This window comes from Garra rufa, chromosome 10 (assembly GCF_049309525.1).
Source record: "Garra rufa chromosome 10, GarRuf1.0, whole genome shotgun sequence".
Classification (NCBI taxonomy): Eukaryota; Metazoa; Chordata; class Actinopteri; order Cypriniformes; family Cyprinidae; genus Garra; species Garra rufa.
This window is the reverse complement of record NC_133370.1, coordinates 41,991,112-42,013,441: the sequence shown is the minus strand read 5'-3', so window position 1 is coordinate 42,013,441 and position 22,330 is coordinate 41,991,112. Positions and strand designations below refer to the sequence as shown.

General features: G+C 38.9%; 1 pseudogene; it reads left to right on the top strand.

Annotated features, from left to right (window-relative positions):
- Positions 1-512: 512 nt before the first annotated feature.
- LOC141344585 (uncharacterized) overlaps positions 513-22,330 on the top strand; it is a 67,532-nt pseudogene continuing 45,714 nt past the window's right edge.

Below are 22,330 nucleotides of genomic sequence, written 5' to 3'. Positions count from 1 at the left end.
AAACTATATCGACGATTGGCTGATTTTGGCCCAGTCGGAACAGTTAGCGGTGCCCACATGAGGAATCTGGGGTTGAGACTGAATGCCAAGAAAGTGTGCTTTCTCCATTACAGAGAACCACTTATCTAGGTGTAGTGTGGGAATCAACCACGATGCGGGCGCAAATGTCACCCGCTCGGATCGACTCGATTCTCACGGCAGTCAGAGAGATCAAGCTAGGCCAGCTGCTCACTGTAAAACAGTTTCAAGTACTTTTGGGTCTGATGGCAGCAGCTTCCAACGTGATACCTCTTGGACTACTGCACATGAGGCCCCTACAGTGGTGGCTCAAAGGGTTTTTCCCCGAGGGGAAATCCGTTCCGCACAATCAAGGTCGTGCGGCGTTGCTTACGTGCCTTAGACATGTGGAAGAAACCCGGGTTCCTTTCCCAGGGCCCAGTGCTGGCTGGGAGCTCCTTGCCGCCGCGTAATGCTAGCGACAGACGCATCCCTCACTGGTTTGGGGGGCGGTCATGAGTGGCCGCTCAGCCCATGGTCTTTGGACAGACCGGCATCTCCTTTGGCACATCAACGGTTTGGAGATGTTGGCCGTGTTTCGAGCATTAAAACACTTTCTCCCAGACCTTCGGAACCGCCATGTGCTCGTACGCACCGACAGCACAGCGGTTGTGTATTACATCAACCATCAAGGGGGTCTGCGCTCACGGCCGTTGTTCAAACTGGCGTACCAGATCCTCTTGTGGTGCCAGGGCAAACTGCTATCACTAAGAGCAGCTCATATCCCTGGCCACATGAATGTGGGAGCAGACATCCTGTCGAGACAGGGGCCGAGGCCCGGGGAATGGATGCTTCACCCCGAGGTGGTGAAGCAGATTTGGACTATTTTCGGTGGAGCTCAGGTGGACCTCTTTGCGACTCAGAAGACATTGCAATGTCCCCTCTGGTACTCTCTAGTTCCTCCAGCTCCTCTGGGACTGGACGCTATGGTACAGGCGTGGCCGAGGCTACGTCTGTACGCTTTTCCCCCGATTGCTCTGCTCCCGGGAGTTCTAGAAAGAGAGTGCCGGGACGGGGTCCAGCTACTCTTGGTAGCCCCGTTCTGGCCGGGTCGAACGTGGTTCTCAGACCTGATCTCCCTCCTAGACGGTACTCCGTGGGAAATCCCGATCAGGAGGGACCTTCTCTCTCAAGCGGACGGTTCTATTCTGCATCCCTGTCCAAAAATATGGAAGCTGTGGGTGTGGCCCCTGAGGGGGCACAACTCGTAGCTTCGGGTCTCTCAACTGAGGTTGTTGAGACCATCCTCCAATCTAGAGCTCCCTCTACGAGGAAACTTTATGACCTGAAGTGGAAACTTTTTTCCTCCTGGTGTAGAGACCGCCAATTAGACCCAGTCAACTGCCCGATTGGTACAGTTCTGGAGTTCCTGCAGACCCGCTTCTGTACAGGGCTAACTCATTCCACCCTTAAGGTTTATGTGGCGGCACTCTCTGCCTACCACTCATCTATCGGGGGACTGCCTGTGGGTAAAGGCCCATAGGTAATTCATTTCCTCCGTGGTGCACTGAGGTTGAGACCTCGGGTACGCCCCTCGGGTACGACCTCGGGTACCTGGGACCTTGCTGTGGTGCTGGAAGCCCTATGTAGGCCACCCTTTGAGCCTATAGAGGAAGTCTCTGATCGCATGCTCACGATCAAGACTGCATTGCTACTTGCTCTCTCTTCTTTAAAAAGAGTTGGTGACCTTCAGGCCTTGTCAGTGGCCCCCTCTTATTTAGACTTTGCGTCTGGCCAAAGCATTCCTTTACCCTCGTGCTGGGTATGTTCCTAAGGTCCCTACATCCACACCACAGCCCGTCATACTCCAGGCCTTCTATCCTCCTCCATTTCTGGAGCCTGACCAGCAGAAGTATAACTGTATTATGGGGTGCCCTGCTTCTAAGCCTACTATCAGCAGATGGATCGTAGATGCCATCTCTACTGCATATGAGTCCTCTGGCCTCCTATCACCTCTGGGGGTTAAGGCTCACTCTACTCGGGGCATGGCTGCCTTGAAGGCCCTTCTAGCAGGTTGTCCCGATTCAAGACATCTGCAACGCTGCGGGATGGTCCACTCTTCTCACCTTCATCAGGTTTTACGACTTTGACCTCAGGGTTACCCCTGGTTCTTCTGTCCTCCCGTCTTGACCCTGACAGAGTCTATTTTCCCTCTTGCTCTGGCAATTTCCCCAGACAGAGGTGTATTATGGCCCTTGTCCTGGCAATTTCCCCAGGCAGAGACCTATACTCTATGTCCTGGTTTGTTCACCAGGCTCATCCTTTTTCACCCCTTGTTCTGGCTGTTCCCAGACAGGGACTTGGAATTCTGGAGGCGTGGGTATAATGTTCCCCATAGCGCTTGACGCAGCTGGAGTTCCCGGAAGGGAACGACCCAGGTTACGTATGTAACCCGGGTTCCCTGAGGGAACAAAAGCTGCGTCAAGGGCCACAATTCCGGCGTCCCTGGAGCGCTTGCCGTATTCCTAGAAAGCTGACGCCGGCTCCGTCGCACGTGCTTTTATACTTCCTGGTCACTTACGTCACCCCACCTGTGACGTCACTCCCTCCTTCGGATTGGTTATACACACGATATTCAGAGCGTGGTTCGCCCTATGGCGTTTCCCATAGCGCTTGACGCAGCTTTCGTTCCCTCAGAGAACCCGGGTTACATACGTAACCTGGGTCGTTTTTTTTTGACGTTTTGACGTTTTGTTATGTTGCTGCCTTCTGTTAAACTTTTATATTACTTTTTTCCCCCACATCAATCCATGCACCATAATTGACAATTGTCAGAACTTCATAAATGTATTAAAAAAAAAAGTACATTGCATAAGTATTCATATCCTTAGTTGAAGCACCTTTACAGCCTTAAGTATTTTTGGGTATGATGCAACAAGATTTGCACATCAACAGATAGCAATTATCTGCTATTCTTCGCCTCACCTCTTCACCTCTCAAGCTCTGTCAGCTTGTATGACACTTTCAGGTTTCTCCAGAAATGTTTGATTGGGTTCAAGCCCAGGCTCTGGCTGGGCCACTCACGGACATTCACAAAGTTGTCTATAAGCCACTCTTGCTGTGTGTTTAGGGTCATTGTCCTGTTGGAAGGCAAACCTTCTTTCCAGTCTGAGGTCCTGAATGCTCTAGACTGGGTTTTCATTAAAGCTATCTCAACATTTGGGTGCATTGAGCTTTTCTTCTACTCTGACGAGTCCCTTAGTCCCTGCTGCTGAAAAACAGCCCCACAGCATGAGGCTGCTACCAGCACACTTTACTTTTGGGATGCTACTCTGCAGGTGATGTGCAGTGACTGGTTTTCTTCAAATGTAATGCTTGGAATTGAGGTTCATCAGACCACAGAATCTTATTTCTCACAGTCTGAGGGCCTTTAGGTGCTTTGTTGCCAAAAAAAAAAAAAAAAAAAATCCAAGTGTGTTTTAATGTGAAAAACCATAAAGCCCAGATCGGTGGAGTGTTGCAGTGATGTTTGTCCTTCTGTAAGTTTCTCCCATCTGCATATATGATCATGGAGCTCAACTAGAGTGACCATCAGGTTCTTTGCCTAAGAAAAAATATCCATATTTAAAACTTCATAAACCGTAATCTCTAGCTTCTGATAACTGTCGTACACGCCTTCATGAGACAGTGGCATTTCAGCAGATGACGTAGGCGAACACAGTGACGAAAGTGAAAGCACAGAGGAGAGAGCAAAACAAAAAAACTGATCATTTAGAAGTATTACAAAACAAGAATTTGTAAAGAAAAATGTTGAAGGATTTCGATATAAGCCAAGAGGAGACTGGTTTTCTTTTGCTGTAAACAAAACTTGGTTCTTGAGAGACTAGCATATTCTCACAGGAGCTTATGCTACGCATATGTCCTGCGTCATCTGCTGTAACTCTCTTGTGAATGTGCGTTACATGTTGGGTCAGAGTAGGCAGGCTGAAAAAAAAAGAAAGAGACCAAAAAAAAAGTGAGTACACCCTAAGTTAACTTGTCTGAAGTGTCAATATTTTTTGTTAGCACCATTGTTATCTGGCACTGCCTTAATCATCCTGGGTACGGAATTGACCAGAGCTGCACAGGTTGTTGCTGGGATCCTCTTCCACTCCTCACGGATACGTCCTCATGCTGGACGTTAGACACATGGTGCTTCTCCACCTTACGCTTGAGGATGCCCCACAGGTGCTTAATAGGTTTCAGGCCGGGAGACATACTTGGCCACCCCATCACACTCACCTTTAGCTTTTCAGCAAGGCAGTTGTCATCTTGGTGGTGTGTTTGGGATCGTTATTATGTTGGAAAACTGCTGTTCGGCCTAGTTCTGGAGGGAACGCATCATGTTCTGCTTCAGAATGTACAGTACATAATGGAATCCATGTTTCCCTCAATGAACTGAAGCTCCCTAGTACCAGCAGCACTCATGCAGCCCCAGACCATGAAGCTACCACCACCATGCTTGACTGTAGGCAAGACACATTTTTCTTGTACTCCTCACCAGGGCATCGCCACACATGCTGGACACCATCTGAGCCAAACAAGTTTATCTTATAGTCTCATCAGACCACAGGACATGGTTCCAGTAATTCATGCTCTTGGACAGGTTGTCTTCAGCAAACTGTTTGCGGGCTTTCTTGTGAGCCAGCTTCAGAAGAGGCTTCCGTCTGGGACGACGCATAAACTTGATGGATAGGACATGTGGCTTTGCATGATTAAACAACGTACTGCTGTTATCACTTAGGGTTTACTCACTTTTGTTGTCAGCTACTTTGACAATAATGGCTCTATGTTGAGTTATTTTCAGAGGACAGTAAATCTATATCAGTAATACATATCTATATCAAGCTGCACACTGACTACTCTAAAATACAGTATATCCAAGTTTCATTTCTATAGTATTGTCCCTTGAGAAGATATACTAAAATGGTTGCTGAAATGTGAGGGGTGTACCCACTTTTGTGAGATACTGTATAACAATTGACATTACATCAAAACAATTGATGAAACACAAAGGCTATAAATACAGTAGTCTCAAATGAAAATGAAAGCATAAACACATAAACATGAGCAAACCAGCCATGCACAGACAAGAACAGACACTGAAAAAAAGAGTTTAAATACAGTGAGTAGAATGCGATAATAAAGAAGACAAAGTTGTAACGTGAGGACTAGGCCTAATTAGTAAGCCAGACATACACTATGATTTCAGAAATGTTTTTGTTAAATACCAACTTAAATCACATACAATGTAAAGCCAAAGCCCAGAATTTATGTGCTCAAACTATACAAATGAAATAAACATATGGGACCTCACTGTACCATGAACTGTGTAGCCTCCATCATTTCTGTCCATATCACATGACCTATCACCAGGGTTGCCACTTTCAGTGTAGCAAAATAACTTAACATCACAAATAAAGTACATAATAAATACATTAACTGATTATTACAACACCTGATTTTGACTTCACAGCTCAGCAATAAACAACCTGATCTCATGACGAAAACATACCTCTTGGAACTTTTTCGCACGTTCTTTTTACATACGTTTTGTGACATATTCTATGCCAAATGTCCACTGGGTGGAGCTAAAAGAATGTTTGTTTTTCCCTGGAACAGATGAACGTACATATGGTATGTTTTATGTGACGTTGGTTTGTTCCACAGTTCTGACTTGAAATGTACAATGAGTGGTGCTATAATTCTAATGCGCTGTGATGTTTTAAAATAACATACCATCTGCACTACACCTAAACCTACCAGATAGTATGAACATAAGTGAATGTGACGTAAAAACGCAATCGCAAGCATGCCGTTTTAGCTTGTTTTTCGATCTCTCATCTTTCAGCTATTTTATTGTGAGTCATGTTTTTTACAGGATTCGTACCCAAGGATTTTGCATCCTTAGTCCAATTCCGTGCCAGCTGAGTTACTGAGCAAGCTTCTTATGTCCGGAAAGCGAAACATATAGAGCTGTAAACCTAACTGTGTACGAAAACGATTAAAAGTGCTCGCTATTTTACCGCCTCCAGTGTTAAATTCTGTTGGAAACTCTAGTGATATGTACTTATTGGTACGTATTTTGCATCTTACGAAAAGGTTCTCAGAGATACGTTTTCGTCAGGAGAACAGGTAGACAATAAAACATGAAAACAAGTAGGCTATGTGAACTTTTTTTAACAGAACACATTTGATTATTTTATTTATTCCTAAATAACTCCTTCAGGATATGTTTCTGTGCTTTAAGCAGTCATTCTGTCTGAAACCATTTATTACTTTTTAGACAGTTTTGCACAGTCTGCAGCTGTTACCTGGATGGGATGAATGTTTAATCAGGACTACATTATGTAAATATTTGTCTCATTAATTAACTAACTAAATTAATTATTTTTTAACTTTTTTTAAATGTCATGAAGTGCATATGGCAGGATTATTTATTATGTAAATGATTTAATAACATTATTTATCATCTTAATAATTATAATAATACAACATTTATAATTATAATACCAAACTAAAAAAAACATTATTGATAATATTAATTAATGATCTGTCTAATAATGTCAAAAATATAATTATCTGTCTACCAAGCACTGATGATATATGGAATAGGCTATTATATTAATAAATATTAACATTTTATGCAAGTAATAAAAAATAGGTCTGTATACCCTTTAGTAGCACAGTCCACTGTCAGCAACTGACAATGCTTTTTGGCAAACTGGGTGGTTTGCCTTAGGCTAGATAGATACTGGACAGACCCATTAATAACTTTTTTTCTCATACAGCCTTATATTTGGAGAGCCTCTTGTGTTAAAGGGGTGGACGTGAGCTGGACAATTTAACAAAAAAGAAAAAAGAAAAAAAAAGAAATGCACAGCACAGGTTTATGGCAATTGATCTCGGGACTCCCTCACTATGGAAACAAAGATCACGCAATCACGCTCAGATGAGCTTCTCCACTATCCACTAATTACTATGAAATTGATTTATTTTTCAATTATTTTTATGTGTTTACTCAGCTATGAGCAGGCCTATGTGAAATATGGGACAAATCTTGTCTCCTATTGATTTGATACAATTTTGTATTTTACAGGATAGGTGGAAACCAGGGGCATTTCCCCCGAGAAGGCAAGGGAGGCAGTGCCTCCTTAAAATAGTGGATGAGAAAAAAAATTGAAATACAAAAAACAACAACAAAAAACAATGCCAATATTATAAAATATAACATTAAAAAGTGTATAAATCACTTGTTTTTCAAAAGAAACATTGTCCAACAGTGAAACAACCACATAAAGTTACAGCGGGAGTCCGCATCTCTCTCGCCTCCCCTGGGCCCATTTAGTTTTAACAGAACCCCTAAAGCATGTGGAGGGTTTGGTTAGGGGTAATGGAGAATGAATGTGGGAAAGTCACATGAGAGGAGGCAATGCCTCCACCGCGATATGATTGGATATGACTTGTTATGTTTGGCTGTGATTGGTTCATGCAATAAATCCCATCTCTTCATTCGTTAATCAGTATGAATGAACAATATAATGGCGTTAATGGAAAGACTAATTTTAAAAAAGTAAGTAAACAACTCACAGAATTAGACACTTTTTTATGTCAAAATAAGACTTAAAATGGCCTGACAACATGATCTGTAGGAGTTTTTAGTGAGTAATTGTTACATGTAGCCTTGTCTGCCTTGGTTTTGTTCTGTTTCTAATTTGGTTTCTCCCTCTGTCTTCCCCCGTCAGTTTGTTATGATTTGGTTTAGTCCTTGTTAAGTGTCATCTGTTTCACCTGTTCTTGTAATTAGTCTCTCCCTTTATAAGTCATTTGTTTCTGAGTTTGCTTTGTGCTGTCTTAAAGTTATGTTGCTTGCTTTTCTATGGATTCCCCGAATGTCTTCATTAAATAAGTTTCTGTTGGACTTCTGCCTCATCGAGTTTTCACTCAGGTTCCTCATCACCTCTCAGTAAGCGTAACAGAAGACAGCACCTGAAACATGATGGCTGAGGATCGACTGTGGAGTTTACGGCAGGGCGGTCGGGAGTTGGAACGGTATGTGGCGGATTTCATTGAGCTATACCATCAGGTGAGCTGACCCGACGCCTCTATTGGCATCGTGTTTCTGTTGGGGCTGGACAAAGATACTATTCGTTGCGATATCTCTGTTCACGATTTTCCGTTTGTCGAATTGGTCAATATCATTCTCTATTTAAACTGCTCTAATTTCGAGATAGAAAAAATTGAGAATGTCAGTCCGATGCATTGTCCAGCCCCCTCAGAAGCAAGCCACATCGCACCAGCTCACCCAAAGCCAAGAACCGCCATATACCGCTCCAACAGCTTAGACCACCTGCCACGCCCCAAACACCCTGACATCATCCAAAGCTCCATAGTTGCCCTCAGCCCAGTACCGCAGACCGCTGCCCAGCACTTAGGACGCAAGAGGGCCGTCGCCACGCCAGCGCCTACACGAAAGATGGCTGCAACGCCCGAGTCAGTATGCAAGATGGCTGCAACGCCCGAGTCAGTATGCAAGATGGCTGCTACGCCAGTGTCAGCATGCAAGATTGCCGCTGTTCCTGAGTTCCAGGCCGAGATGGCCACTGTTCCTGAGTTCCCGGCCAGGATGGCCGCTGTTCCTAAGTTCCCGGCCAAGAGGGCCGCTGTTCCTGATTTCCCGGCCGAGATGGCCGCCATTCCTGAATTTCCGGCCGAGATGGCCTCCATTCCTGAGTTCCTGGCCGAGATGGCCTTCGTATCTGAGTTTCCTGCCAAGAGAGATATTGTTGGCATTATGGACATGGCACTCCCAATGGAGTTTACGGCCCCAATACTCTTTCCGGAACGTCCAGAATCTCTGCTGGTGACACCTAGTCCTCCAGAGCGCCCTCCAGTGACCACTCGCCCAGAGCTAGCTCCTTCAGTGTCTCCGCTGGAGATGCCCAGCCCTCCTGAATCTCTGCTGGGGTCGTCCAGCCGTCCAGAGCCCGCTCCTCAAGAGTGCCGTCCAGAGCCCGCTCCTCCAGAGCGCCCTCCTGAGCGCCCTCCTGGGTCCGAGCTCTCTCCTGAGCGCCCTCCTGTGTCCGAGCTCTCTCCTGAGCGCCCTTCAGAGCCGGCGTGCTTGCCAGCATGCTTTCCCATGGTCCCCTGGGCAGTCTACGCCCTGGATTTACCCAAGAAAATTTTTTTGGGGGGGGCTACCCCTCTGATCCGCCTGGACTGTTTGCTCGGCCATGGCCGCCTGGGCCCCCAGATCTGCCATGGTCACCAGAACTGTCTCCCCGGCCATGGCTTCCTGAACTCCCTGACCCGCCATGGCCTCCAGAACTGTCTTCCCGGCCATGGCTTCCTAAACTCCCTGACCCGCCATGGCCTCCAGAACTGTCTCCCCGGTCATGGCTTCCTGAACTCCCTGACCCGCCATGGCCTCCAGAACTGTCTCCCCGGCCATGGCCTCCTGATCCGCCATGGCTCCCTGATCCGCCCTGGAGGCTTTCCCAGAACGCCAAGCTCCTGTCCAGTAGCAGCCTCCAGGGCGCCCGCCCTCCCTCCCTCCCCGGTGTATCTCTCACGGCGCGAGACGCGCCTACCAGGAGGGGAGAGTAAAGTTACATGTAGCCTTGTCTGCCTTGGTTTTGTTCTCTTTCTAATTTGGTTTCTCCCTCTGTCTTACCCCGTCAGTTTGTTATGATTTGGTTTAGTCCTTGTTAAGTGTCATCTGTTTCACCTGTTCTTGTAATTAGTCTCTCCCTTTATAAGTCATTTGTTTCTGAGTTTGCTTTGTGCTGTCTTAAAGTTATGTTGCTTGCTTTTCTATGGATTCCCCGAATGTCTTCATTAAATAAGTTTCTGTTGGGCTTCTGCATCATCGAGTTTTCACTCAGGTTCCTCATCACCTCTCAGTAAGCGTAACAGTAATCAGCTTGGTGAAATTTAAAGTAAGTCTCAGTGTCTGTAACCATTATTTACAGACTGATTATCTGAAAAAAAAAAAAAATCTAAACTATTAAAAAGAATAGCTGAGCATAAGTTCACAAATAAAATATTGTTTAGATTGCTACTGCCTTAATTATTTTGGAATAAATGTAAAATGCTTAAACACTAAACTGATGAAATTCATACTTGGCTTTAATACATAGAATATTGATTACACTGTTAATGCAAAAATATATAATAGATTAAAAAAAAATCCAATTCAGAATCCACATGTACTGAAATCTTCCTATTTACGAAGCTGTTTTAGCTATAGACAAAATATATGATCTATGATCTGCCTTTTTTTTTTTTAAAGAGGTGTTTAGATGTAAGGTTAATGTACATCCAACCTGTTACTTATATGTTTTAATACATTACCAGGTTAAAAACAATTTTTTCTGTAATCAAATTCTATAATAAGAGTGCTATCTACCATGACACATAAGGAAATATGTGACACAGATATTATGCATTTAGTTTTTTTTTTTTTTTTTTTCATATATAAGTCAGGGGTATTCAATTAAGGTTCTAAGAGGCATGTCCTGTATATTTTCTTCGAAGCAGAGGTCCGGACAACATTGAACCGCAAATTGCGCTTCTATGTAAAAAAATCTGTCTATCTGGGAAATTTGATTTATATAAATAGATTTTATGCAGTCAAAAGTTATTAGCATTATTGGAAAATTCATTATTAATGGTTAATGAATGGCTTATTACTCTTGACCAAATTGATGTGGTCTAATCAGTGTGAGGTTACAATGCCACATACAAAATTTGGTGCAAATATGTCAAAGCTTTGCAGAGATACAACCTCAGATGCACTTTGGCATACTTCCAGCAAATTCGTTGATGTGTTTCGTATTTTGACACTAAATCCATAACTTTTGTCAGCATGGTCAGAAGATGATCCAAGTCAAATTTGGTGAAAATCGGACCAATGGTCTAGGAGGAGTTCAAAAAAGTAGGTTTTCAAAATTAATCAAAATGGCGGACAGAAAGTTTAGCCAATTTTGGCAAAATTGATATCAATGTTCTTGCCATTTTTGGCCAAACCATTCAGTAGTTATAAGCAAAAAAAAAAAAAAAAAAAAAAAGCCATTTTTTGTATCTCCTGACCACTAGGTGGCACTTCATCAAAACACTGCAGGTCGCCTCAGGTCATGCTTGTTATGTTATATTATATTATATTATATTATATTATATTATATTATATTATATTATATTATATTATATTGTATTGTATTATATTAAGTTTGGTCTCAATACACTGAACCGTTGCAGAGATATAGCCTCACATCCATTTTTGTGTGCTTTTCATAGAATTTGTATGCACGCTATTCTAGAACAGTTGAACAAATCAACTTGAATTCCATAACTTTTTGCCACCATGGTCTGAAGATCTGAATCAAAAGTAGGTTAAAAATAGAAAATTAAAAATAGAAAACAACTTAAACCTTATGATTTTGTAAATTTTGGTGTTCATTCGACTCGGCATGAGCCAAGGACTTAGAGAAAAAAAGAATTTTGATTCTGTGCCTTACGGCACATAAACATGAGTGAAATTTTGGACAAGTTGTGGTGCTACAGAGTTTGAGATAGAGACTCCAAATTTGCTATGGTGACATTTTAGACTGTCCCCTATTAGTGTGCCAAATTTCACAACTTTCCCGCAAGCGGTTCTATGGGCTACCATAGAATCAAGATGGGAAGAAACGGAAGAAGAATAAGAACGTTAACGGACACAATAGGTGCCTTCACACCTTCAGTGCTTGGCCCCTAAAAATACATTTTTACATGTATTGTATTTTTACATTTAGATACATGCAAGGCCATGTGACAAAAAAAAAAAAATCTGTTCAGGGTTTTCCTCATGAAATCTACACTATTTTAATATTTTACTTAAAAGCCTTTATTCACCGCCCGGAGCTGTGTGAGGCACTTTTTTTTATTATGGATGGATGCACTTTATTGGACTTGTTTTGGACTGATGACGTGAAACACCCACCCATTGCCATGATAGAGCTTGGAAGTGCAAAGATAATTTTTAATATAACTCCAATTGTATTTGTCTGAAAGAAGGAAGTCATATACACCTAGAATGCCTGAAGGGTGAGTAAACAATGGGCTAATTTTCATTTTTGGTTGAACTAACCCAGCTTAACAGCTCCAACTCGCTGTGGAGGGGTGATGAAATACTCTTCTTGTAAATACTTCCCAGCATTTCAGTAAAAACGAATCTAAAACTCATTCGAATTGCAGTGAAGCGCAATGTCTCCTGTACTGTGCTTGGCAGTGATCAAAAAGTGTAATCAAGAAGGGATCATTTAAAAAACAGTGAATTTTAAATTGATCCCTTTTTGTAAACTGAAAGATGTGGATTTGGACAGCAATTAAATTAACAAACGACCTTGGTGTTTGTATAAACCAGTAGATAATTTGGCCAAGGATTTTTACGCAGGTGGTGGGAGAAAAACACTGGCATTCTGCAGTAAAAAGCAATAAAATCATAGACTATCCCCTGTAAATGCTGAAAGTAGCTAACATCCCCATGAGAAACAATTACCGTCTGAATAGGGCTTATGATTACTAAGGAGACATGAACTAAACAGAGAAAATAAGAACCAGAAGGGAACAGAGATGATTAGAATGTAAATCTGATATATGCAGTATGTAGTTACCCTGTAAAAAGTGGTAACCTGCAATTGTTACCTTAAAACGCTATTATTACTGTATCTTATTGTACCAATTAAATGTAGTTTTGTTGGTATAAATGAATGTACTTAGGTTAATTCAGTGAATAAAATCACTTAATTTAGATGTTAACATTTTATCCAGAGGTGTAAATAGAAATAATTACATATAATAATCCTTGTATTTCTGTTGTGAAAAATGCATTTTCAACTTCATAATTTTACTTTATGCAGGGAATATCTTGAATATAGGCAGCAGCATTGCCTGTGTGGTTAAAACGATGGTTTCCCATAGTGAAACATCACCCCTTCAAGCCATTTCAGAGCAGGCATGAGTTTATTAACAACTGAAAAAAAAAAAAAAAACATTTGAAGGAAAGGAATGCTCATTAAAGCAATATCAAGTCCTTGCTACAGTAGGTCTATTCCTTTCAACAGATCTCCCCTTTTTTAAAGTAGGAATAAAGATAGATATCTTGGAGACACAACTAATAAGACAGTGAAGCTAAAGCTCATTTTAATTTCAGAGATTCAGGAAGGTGTGTGAAGAACACACCAAAGAGGATCATCTCATACCACTGTGACAGATGGCAGCTTTTACAGCCTCATAAACGCTGCCTGTACAGCCACAGTCATCCAAGTTTTTTATCGAGGAGAAACCATCACGAGTCATACTAACCTCGTGGGCTTTGAGAACAGAAAGCATCGTCTGACAGATTAGGACAATATTGTATAACCTTTCAAAGGACGCTAATAATTCTATTTTTTAATGAAAATAAACTGTGATAATGGAATTGAATGGGTTTAAGAGGATTTAGGGGGATTTGGTTAGATCTTGCTATGCTTGTCTTACATTTATTCATGTTCAGATGTTTCGAGTTGATGACACATCTGTTAACCAGCTGTAGGAAGCTAAGTAGGTATTTAGCAAATTCTTTTAACCAATTAATTCGTAGCAATATGAGGTTAAGTGTTTTGCTCAAGGACAAGATGTTACTGCTCATGGGTCACCTCGTGAATCAGCCCGGAGCAAAGCATAACCTGAAATTGTTGTGTAAATGTTTTATGTATCACTTTCAATCACATTAATGTCTTCCTGCTAAGCGTTTGATGCAGCTGATTAGCAAGTAGCTAACAAAGTTGTTAATTAGGAAGGTGAAAACACGGTGTAAATTTTGAATAGTTAACAAATAGCAGAAAACATCAGTATTGCAGGCAAAATTTATACTGATCTAAAGATTTTAAAATGTTTTTGAGTCTCTCATGAACACCAAGGCTGCATTTATTTGTTCAAAAATACAGTAAAAACAGTAATATTGTGAAAAACAATTATTGCAATTTAAAATAACTGCTTTCTATTTATTTATTTTTTTCTAATCAAATTACTCCATCATTACTTCAGTGTCACATGATCCTTCAGAAATCATTCTAATTGGTGCTCAAGAAACTTTTCTTATTATTGAAAATGGTTGTGCTGTTTAATAATTTTTATTGTGATACATATTCAGAACAGAAAGTTCACAAGAAAAGCATTTATTTGAAATATTTTGTAACATTAAATGTCTTTATTTATTATATTATTTAATTAAATTTTGAAAATGCCAGCATTATAGTTTTTGTTAATATTTTTATTCAACTTTATTTTCATATTTTCAGTTTTACTGTAATTTCTGTAATTTATGTGTGTGTGTTTCTGTGTTTTAAGTTAAACTAAAATATGCAGTTTTAATTAAATTAAAATAAAATTAAATAAAATTATAAATATTAACTTTTTCGAAAATGCCAGCATTATAGTTTTTGTTAATATTTATATTTAACTTTATTTTCAAATGTTTAGTTTTACTGTAATTTCAGCTGAAATTTTGGTAATTTATGTGTGTATATTTCTGTGTTTTAAGTTAAATTAAATTAAATTAAATTAAAATATTATAAAAATGAACTTTAAAAAAAGGCAGCACTTAATTATAGTTTTTGTTAAGATTTTAATAAAACTTTATTTTCATATTTTCAGTTTTACTGTAATTTCAGCTATTTTAAGGAAAGGAAAGGAGGTGAAGCCAAGTATGGTGACCCATACTAGGAATTTGTGCTCTGCATTTAACCCATCCAAGTGCATACACATACAGTAGTGAACACTGTAATTCACTCCTCCCACCTACAATCCCTGCCGGACCTGAGACTCGAACCCGCAACCTTTGGGTTATGAGTCTGACTCTCTAACCATTAGGCCACGGCTGCCCAAATTTTATTTATTGCATAATTTATGATTCTCTTACACTCATCTTGATCAAAAATATATATATATATATTATATTATTAATATAAAATATTATTATAATTCATTAAAAAATAAATATTTTGTAATAATATATGTCTTTACTATCATTTTTGAGCAATGTAAATTAAATTAAATTATTATTTTTAAATTCCAGCACTTGTTTTATAATTATAGCTTTTGTTAATATTTTAATTAAACTTTATTTTCATATTTTTCAATTAAATTAAATTAAAAGATTATAAAAATGAACTTTTTCTGAAAGAGGCAGCACTTAATAATTTTTTTCTGATTTAGTATTCTTATTTTAATACGAAAATTTTAGTAATTTAGTTGTTAGTAATTAATGATTCTCTTGTGCTCAAGGCTGCATTTACTTGATCAAAAATACAGAAAATACAGTAATAGTGTGAAATATTATTACAGTTTAAAATAGCATTTTCTATTTTTAATATATTTGTAAATATAATTTGATGCAAAGCTGAATTATCATCATCCATTACTTGATCCTTCAAAAATCATTCTAATATGCTGTTTAAAAGACCAGCATTTATTTAAAATATAAATCTTTTCTAACAATACTTTGCTATCACTTTTTATTAATTTAACACATCCTTGGTGAATAAAAGTTTTTTTTAAGAATGACAATTCACTGACCACAAACTTTTAAATGGTAGTTTATATTATTACATACATTTCTTTTTTAACTTTTTATTTATTAAAGAATCCTGAAAAAAGTATTATAGGTTCCAACAAAATATTAAGCAGCAGTTTTAGTTTTAATTTTAGTTAACATTAATAACCCTAGTCCTTTGAAGAACTTTTCATAGCTGACTTTCAGTGCAAGTATTACAGAAATCTCTTTAAAGATTTTGATGAAAGAATCATCATTAAACAAACCGCCACATCCAGTGTATTTCCCCACAGTAAACAATTCTAAATCAAGCAAAAACTATTTTCCTTTTGTTGCATTTTTGCACGAGTAGTTCGGTTGCTGTAAGTACATTTTCTTGGGGGAATTCACTCTCTCGGGATGCATCCCCCTCAGCTTGACAGGAACCGAATCCCCTCCCTGCTCCAGGAGACCTAATGACACCAGCTCTGTGACAGATGAAGGGCAAACGTGTGCAATGGCCTACTTGAATGTTGGTGTGACTGATAGGTGCATCAATCACAAGGCCGTTAATACTCAGAAGACACTGGAACTTTAGGAAAAGTAGGCCAAGGATTGGCATTGCAGTTGGCATTTTTGGTTTATGTGTGCAGCGAAGCTAAAAGCTTCTGCACACCTGCAGACGTGGATTCACTTCTGTCTTTGAATACATAGCAGATAAGCTTCTCTTTATAAAACAGGCAAGTTTTGGATGCTAATTGGTTGGTACAGAGTTAGAGCAGTCACTATATGCAAAGCATCTATTACTGTTTGGCTTAATAGTATTGCATTTTTATGGTGCATGTAATTTAACTTTATAAAAGTATGTATAATTTAAACGTAATTTACTGTAATAGGCATACGGGCCGAAAAAAAAATGACAAAAGACAGCATTTGTATTGATAACGACATCTTTGCTTCCCACACAATCTCTTCTTTTCAAACCAAGCTCTTGGCTCGTGGCAGCCCTGATCTTGTGTTAAAAAGACTTTCAGGGGGCTGATCTGTAATGAGATCCCCCTCCGTCGGCGCTGATATGTTGTCAGTAGGTGCATCAGCGGTCTTTCTTTAAGATAGAAGGAAAAACGCAGGCTCCGGTCCAAGTCAAATCTCATTTCTTTCACACTAAGTCCCTGTGTGATGATAACTCAGCAGCATATTTATGAGACGGAAGGGGGTCTGTTTTCACTGCCACGTTGACATGCTGAAGCAGATGGCAGTAAAATTCATATGTCTGATGAGACTTTATTAGTCAAAGGCTTTGAGGCAGAAAAACACGTCTGTTAGTTGCAATGTTTTTGCAGTTTGTCACCTTTAGATAATATTAGCTTTCATTTCATTTTGCGCCAAGTCTACAGTGCCAAATTCAGCTTCGCCCCTGTGATTTCTGTCCAGACATGATGACCTTTATTGCGACTGTGCGCTGTGTGAGCCATGTCTCTAATCTTTTACATTCATTTGCACAGACTTAAACCTGGTAAAGAGACAATCAAAATCAAAACATCACAAACTCAGATCTTACAGATCTCTAAAAGTAAAGGCTAGTTTCAATAAAAAGTCCAACATATTAGGAAAACTTTTAAGGGTGGGGTGGGGGTGGAATACACACTTCTGCGTTTCTTACAAGTTTTGGAAAGTTTTTTCCGATCATGGCTCTTCATGACGTCCTGAAGGGTGGAACTCCTTGTATGGCCATTTCTCCCGGGAAGAGCGCGCCCTCGCACACATCGACCAGAGCAAGAGCAAAAGCATGCCTATCAACGTGCTTCATTCAGCTGAACTGCTGCATGGGACTCACTTGGGAAGAATGTCATTAAGTGTGGTTTCGGTTGTAAGGCAAAGATAACATTGCTCAGCTTCCTGAAGAACCCAGCATTATGTGAACAGTGGATGCTGTTTAAGTGTGTTTGTTGACGAACGTTTTATAAACAAGGCCCAGTTCAACACTGGATTTGCACATCATTTGATACTGAAAGATAGAGCGGTCCCAGGTATAAAAGATCCTGGTCATGATTCAGAACTGCAGATGGTAAGTGAAACAGCATCAAATGTCTGTGTTTTCTTGGCAATCGGCGCGTGAGTGTCGAGTGCTCGTCAATCTTTAGCTCCGCCTACGGCGCACCTCCAGGAACATGGCTATTTTCAGACAGACTCGTAAAGCTGTGTATTTCTTTTGTAAATATGATAAAACTAAAGACTTTTTGGAGATATGAAGGATGCAGTACTACTCTGTAGGTACTCAAGATTAACATGACATTGGGTGAAACTGTGTGTTATGCTCCCTTTAACTATAAGTTTAGCTTTTCTGTCCTAAAGAAACTTTACAAGTTTCTTGCATCAATTAAAACCCAAACATTCCATCAAATTCCTCCATCTTGTAAAAACTCTGCTAGTGTTTACTCTTGTTTAACCCTGTTGTCTGTCTCTGTGTATTTTGGCAAGTCTTCAAATCTTCTGTAACGGAATCTGAATTTCTTTTTCCACACCAGCTAAACACTTTGCATTAACCCAGGGACTAAAAAAACAACCAGCGGCAACAGTGTAATAGTAACCCAATTCCGCTGGAAAACCATAGAATTGGCAACACTGCTAAACACCCTCTGGCTCAGCCTGCCACAGTAGCCATGCTCCAAACTCACTATTAACTGTGCAAAGGTATGCAAATACATAGGTTGTATTCAGACAAATTAATTGGACGAACATTTTATGGTTCTGAGCCACATAAGAAGCATTAAATTGCCTACCCTAGCTTTAATATATTAATATATGTGACCCTGGACCACAAAACCAGTCAAGTAGCATGGGTATATTTGTAGCAATAGCCAAAAATACATTGCATGGGTCAAAAATACGATTTCTCTTTTATGTCAAAAATCATTAGGATATGAAGTAAAGATGATGTTCCATAAAGATATTTTGTGAATTTCCTACCACAAATATATCAAAACATAATTTTTGTTCAGTAATATGCATTGCTAAGAACTTCAGCTGGACAACTTTAAAGGTGATTTTTTTGTTCCAGATTTTCAAATATTAAAATATCTCAATTTCAAAAATTTCAGTTGACCCTTATGATTGGTTTTGTGGTCCAGGGTCACATATTAAAAACTAGTGTGTGTATGTAACTATTCAAAAGTTTGATGTTTTAGCAAGGATGAACTAAATTGACCAGTAAAGACATTCATAATGTCACAAATGTTTTACATTTTAATAAACGCTGTTCTTTTAAACACTCTATTCATGAAATCATTCTGAAAAACAAAAAGTATTGTGGTTTCAGCAAAAATATTAAGCAACGCAGTTTTCAACATTGATAATAATGTTTCTTCAGCACCAAAGCAGCATATTAAAGCGATAGTTCACCCAAAAATAAAAATTACACCATGATTTTGACTTTTCTACATTCAGACAAATACAGTCTGAAAAAAAAAAAAAAAAAAAAATGTCCTGACTCTTCCAAGCTTTAGATTGACAGTGAATGGTGGTCGAGATTTTAAGCAAAATAAAGTGCGTCCATCCATCATTAAAAAGGGCTCCACACGGCTTTGGGCCTTCTTAAGTGTATCAATGCATTTGTGTAAGAAAAATATCCACATTTAAAACTTTATTAACCGTAATCTCTAGCTTCTTATACCTGTCATACAAAGAGCGGATGACATAGGCATAGTGTAAGCTCTGGTGAGAGGTGACGGATGTGGAAACGTAGTGGACAGTGCAAAAGAAAACACTGGTCATGAATTAGAAGTACAGTTTGTAAAGAAAAATGTCTGAAAATTTTGATATAAGCCAAGGAGACAGTTTTTTTTTGTAAACAAAACTTGGTTCTCGTGAAACTAGAATATTCTCACAGATGCTCACGCTATGCCTACATCCTACGTCATCCGCTTAAACACCACTCTCTTGTGAAGGAGTATACAACAGTTAACGGAAGTTATATAGAAGATTTATAACAGGGGTGCCCAAACTCGGTCCTGGAGTTTAGCTCCAACCCCAATTTGACACCTGAACCAGCAAGCTCTTACCTGGCATACTAGAAACTAGTAGGTGTGTTCAGGCATGTTGGAGCTAATCTCTGCAGAACACCAGCCCTCCAGGACCAAGTTTGGGCACCCCTGATTTATAAAGATTACAGTTTATAAAGGTTTTAATTATGGATATTTTTCTTACAAAAACACATCAATTCAATTCAATTCAATTCAATTCAATTCAGAAGGCCTTTATTAACCCCCTGGAGCCGCGTGGAGTACTTTTTATGATGGATAGACGCAGTTGTTTGGGCTTCAAAATCTTAAACCCCAGTCACTGCCATTATTAAGCTTGCAAGAGCCAGGTCATTTTTTAATATCACTCAGATTGTATTCATCTGAAAGAAGAAAATCATACAGCTAGGTTGGTTTAAGGGTGAGTAAGTCATGGGTTAAAAAACACAGTTACTGTGAGACACTTACAATGGCTGCAAATAATGGCAGCCTGAAAGTGTTAAAATATTAGCTGTTTCAATAGTATTGCTGCAAGATATAAACAATACATCTTAACATGATTTTGGTTTAAAAAAAAAAAAAAAACCTCCTAACCTGTGTTATTAAATTACATTTTTTTAAATTTTGGCATGGAATGCTGTAAATACACTAAACAATATATAATATGTGGCCTTGAACCACAAAACCAGTCATAAGGGTAAATTTTATAAATTAATAATAAATAAGCTTTCCATTGATGTCTGGTTTGTTAGGATAGGACAATATTTGGCCGAGATACAACTATTTAAATATCTGGAATCAGAGGGTGCCAAACATCTAAATATTGAGAAAATCGCCTTTAAAGTTGTCCAAATTCTTAGCAATACATATTCCTAATGAAAATTTAAGTTTTGATATATCTACGGTAGGACATTTACAAAATATCTTTTGTAATATCTTTAGATGTTGACTACTGTATTGCAACAAAAATCACATACAGAAAATAAAGTGTCTGTAAAGACATTTATGATATTACTAAAGTTTTATATTTCCAATAAAAGCTGTTCTTTTGAATACACTATTCATTCATTCATTCCAAAAAAAAAAAAACTGTGGATATTTTTTTTTATTTTGGTTTCTGAAAATAGTATTAGGCAGCACAACAGTTTTCAACATTGATAATAAGAAATGTTTCTTCAGCACCAAATCAGCATATTAAAATGATTTCTGAAGGATCATGTGAAACTGAAGACTGGAGTAATGATGCTGAAAATTCAGCTTTGCATCACAGAATAAATTACATTTTAAAATATATTCAAAATAGTATTTTACATTATTATACTGATCAAAAAGGCTACTTTCAAAAACATTCAACAATCTTTTAACAATGCCAAACCTTTGGATGATAGTTTATATGGTAATGGAATCATTGTATTTTGGTGTGTACAGTCTTGCAGTTCAACTGCACCTATCACAAAACATGAAGAAATATTGTGAATTTGCTCACATTTTAATGGTTTAATGCAAGGAATCAGTTTCACTTTCTGGTGGAAACAAGGTTACTGAGTTTTTATCTGTATAGTGTATGTTTGTTTGGAATTGTTTGAATTACAGCAGTGAAGTTCAGACTTCTTAAGATTTAGGCTTTATTTACCGGATCGGTTATCGGACATTATATTTTTGCTTCTGTGTAATTGGCACAATGTTAATCTTGCTCCAACCTTTCAATGTACAGTGTGTGAAGGTGACATAGACTATGGCAGTGTGCCTCTGAGGGGAGCGTGTGTCATGTTTTTCAGCTGGATCAGCCTAAGAGCCGTCCTCAGAGAGATCCCGCCGTGTCTGTCAGCCCGGCCGCTTCTCTGAGTTAAACTCAAGCCTCATAGCTGATCTTCAACTGGGTTTCACAAAGAAAATCCTTTCCATTAAATTGCACTGTAACATGGCAAGTGTTTCCAAATCCAGAGGAGATACGGATTTGGACTCCGGCATTATCAAAAACTGCCACATTGACATTTTTTTTAAGAGGCTAAAATGAATTTCAAAGTGTTTGCAGAGAAACTTCTCTGGGGCTTCATACCGCCAGTAAGATTCATACACTCAATTTAATTTCAAGTTGCATTCTTGAAAAGATTACAAGATTACAATGCCATCTGTCAAACTGTCTGCTTGTCTATTCAGACTAATATCGCCTAAAGAACCAGTTTGTTTAACCAAGATTGTTTGACAACAACACTGATTAAATGTTTTCACTTAGATCACTTTACCCAATCATACAGTAAGTATAATTGGGAATATAACAAGTAAAATCTATCATCAAATGGATGCAATTATTTTGTATAATAAATTTCCATATAAAGTAGGATTAATTATATCTGAAAAGGTGTTGAAAGTATTTGTGACCCTGGACCACAAAACCAGTCATACGAGTCAATTTCATAAATAAGCTTTTTACTGATGTATGTACGGTTTGTTAGGATGGGACAATATTTGGCCAAGATACAACACTTTGAAAATCGATTTGCGAGGGTGCAAAAAAATCTAAATAATGAGAAAATCGCCTTTAAAGTTGTCCAAATATAGTTCTTAGCAATGCATATTACTAATCAAAAATTAAGTTTTGGTATATTTACAGTAGGAAATGTACAAAATATCTTAGTGGAACATGATCTTTATTTAATATCCTAATGATTTTTGGCATAAAAGAAAAATCAATAATTTTGAACCATACAATGTGTTTCTG